Here is a 3379-nt window from a genome sequence, read left to right on the forward strand (position 1 = left end):
AAAACACTACCTCAGCCAAGTGATCAAGGTTAACATCATCAGTGACAAGTCACGTTAATAGCACGCACCCTTGATATGATGCAATGAGAATGGCATTTCACTGCTCTGACCTTCTTCCCCAACACCAGTGACCCCAGTCTAACCATGGGAAAAACATTCCCTGCAACTCTCTGTACTGTCTTTGCAACTTTTCTGTGAATTAAAACTATTCTAAAGTAAGAATTATTATTACAATTTTATTTAGGGAAATAAAGAATGGATTAAATCTGTTTTTTAAAAAGTACTGTATGAAAATCATTGTGGAATGGGAAACAATGGTAGGTATTGCCAATATAATGCCAAGATTTGAGGAAGTTGTGCAGGGTCTAACAGGTAGATACCTCCTATCAGGAAATAATTGTGCTTTCTGAGGTATGGGATAAAATATTTTTCTTAAAAAAAAAAAGGGAGCTGAGGAGGGGCACATGGGGGGGCTCAGTCGGTTAAGCATCTGCCTTCGCCTTAGGTCATGATCCTGGAGTCCTGGGATTAAGCCCCATGTCAGGCTCCCTGCTCAGTGGGGAGTCTGCTTCTTCCTCTCCCTTTTCTCCTCTAGCTCTGCTCCTCCTCCCTGCACCACCTCCTTCCTTGCTCATGGTAGTGCTTTCTTCTGTGTCTCTCTCAAACAAATAAAATCTTAAAAAAAAAAGGGGAACTGAGGAAATGAAGATACATACAAAGTAGAGTAGAAAAGCAAGATAAAAAACTAGAGTAAGATAAGGCCATAAAACACATGCCACAAAGACCTCTCCATTTGCTAGAAGTGTGTCGGAAACTTGGCTAGAGCTTTCCGCCAACGAGCTGAAAGAGGGAAGGAAGCACGATTGGGCACAATGAGTGTCCATGCAACAAATACGCACCAGTTGCCTAGAAAAATCCCACTTTTTCCTGATATTTAGGCCAGAGAGAAAGTTTTCTCCTGTATCTTTCTGTGAACATCATCTTCAATTATCATTCCCATGCCAAATTCAGCAATGAATTTCTGTTTGGTTCGTTTCTATGCCCAAGGCAATACAGCATTTCAGCAGTATACAATTTGATAAAAGCAAATTCTATGAAGGTTTAGGGGCAGAGACATAACTGGACCACATCGACAAAGTTCAGATAGTCTGCTGAGGTGGGAGTTGGATTAACATCCTCTTCAGAAAGTTGAGGAAACTGATAAGGATCATATCACCTCTACATAGAGACAGGCCAAGGGGGGGCGAATAATCACCGGACACTCCAATATTTCAGGCTATGCACTAGGAGCAGAGGTGTCACAGATGAATAAGACATGCACCTGTCCTGAAGGACATTACATTCTAGGGAAGAGATATGTAAAGAAGTTAGTCACCAAAGTGTTGCATGTGGCATGTGAATGGTTTAAAGAGGGAGTAGTTGTTTATACCCTGGCAGTGGTGAGGAAGGCGATATGTAAGCCAGAAACTGACATTCACAAAGGTACAAGCAGGCAAAGTTTAAGGGGAATCTTTTGCACTGTTGACGAATGCAAACTGGTATGGCCACTCTGGAGAACAGTTTGGAGGTTCCTCAAAAAGTTAAAAATAGAAAACCCTATGATCCAGCAATTGCTCTACTAGGTATTTACCCAAAGGATACAAAAATGCAGATTTGAAGGGGTACATGCACCCAGATGTTTATAGCAGCATTATCAACAGTAGCCAAACTATGGAGACAGTCCACATGTCCATCAACTGATGAATGGATAAAGAAGATATTGTATATATAATATTACTCAGCCATCAAAAAGAATGAAATCTTGCCATTTGCAATGACGTGGATGGAGCTAGAGTGTATTATGCTAGGTGAAATAAGTCTGTTAGAGAAAGACAAATACCATAGATCTCACTTATAAATGGAATTTAAGAAAGAAAACAGATGAACATATGGGAATAGGAAAAAGAAAAAAAGGACAGAGGGAAACAAGTCATAAGAGACTTTCAATAATAGAGAACAAACTGAGGGTTGATGGAAGGAGATGCTGGAGGGTGGGGGAGATGGGCTAGATGGGTGATGGATATTAAGATGGGCACTTGTGAGGAACACTGGTGTTGTTATGTAAAGGATGACACACTAAATTCTACTCCAGAAACCAATATTGTACTCTATATTAACTAACTAAAATTTAAATTTTAAAAAATGAGGGGAAAAAAAAAGAATATATTGATTAGCCAAACCACAGGAAAATCCAGGTACAGCTGGGCTTCTCCATGTTGTGGTCCCTTTCTGAGATGCCTGTTAGCTCTCCTTTCCACCTACTCATAGTCTTGCCATCCTCCAAGGCCCAATTCAAACTTCATGTCCTCCAGGAACATCTCTGCACCCACCCCGCACACCAGCTCAGCCTGTGTTGAGCTCTATTGTTTCCTGTAGGACTAGGGGAATAGAATGTCTGGGGTGGGGGGGTGGGGAAGGATGCCACCTCCTAATGAGCACTATTATTTGTTGAGCCTGTGCTATTGGCCAGGGGCTTTCTTCCCTCTTATGATTACATCAGACCCACCAAGATAAACTAGGATAATCTCCCCATCTCAAGGTCCTTAACTTAATCACTTCTGCAAAGTCCTTTTTCCCGGATAAGCTAACATATTCACAGTTTCTGGAGGTTAGGACATGGATATCTTTGGAGAGCCTTTATTCAGTCTACCAAACTGGTCTTAGCCTCGGGACTTCATTCGTTAAAGGACCAAGGAGCCCTGTTGATGTCTGACCCCATGAGAGATACACTCTTCTGGATATCATGTGGTGTACCAATGAATACTGAAGGTGAAAAGTGTCACTGTCTGATCACTGTCATCGACAAGCAACACTTAGGCACAGACTTCACTAAACTCAATTCCTGTTCCCAGCAACTGACATGCACAAAGGTACAAGCAGGCAAAGTTTATGTCCAAACCAGTCAGCAACACGGTCTCAAAATTATTTCCAAATGAGATCATGTCAGGACGGACACCTTGTAGTGGCTAGCGCATAGTCAATGCTCAATAAAAGCCAGGAGTTTGAAGGATTTCTCATAATCTACTCTAATCAATGAGTTGAGACTTCAGTTATGATTCCATTAGCTGTCCTTTGCCAGGATGCCAGGCTATATCCAGCTATGCCACAGAGTCAAGCATGCCAATATTCCAGGCTACTTGAAAATCATGGGAGACTGATAATAGGCCATTGAGCAGTATGGATCTTGATATCATCAGCTCCATGGACAAGAATAATCCGCTAATGTGCTGGGGCTTAGCACTGAACCGTAAGAGGAAGTTGCTCCTGCATTTCCTCTCTCCCCTCCCGGCTGTGTCTTATAAATTGCTGTTGCTTTAACCACAGGCTGTCCAGAGAAACA

This window comes from Ursus arctos, unplaced genomic scaffold (genome assembly GCF_023065955.2).
Source record: "Ursus arctos isolate Adak ecotype North America unplaced genomic scaffold, UrsArc2.0 scaffold_2, whole genome shotgun sequence".
In the NCBI taxonomy this organism is placed as follows: Eukaryota; Metazoa; Chordata; class Mammalia; order Carnivora; family Ursidae; genus Ursus; species Ursus arctos.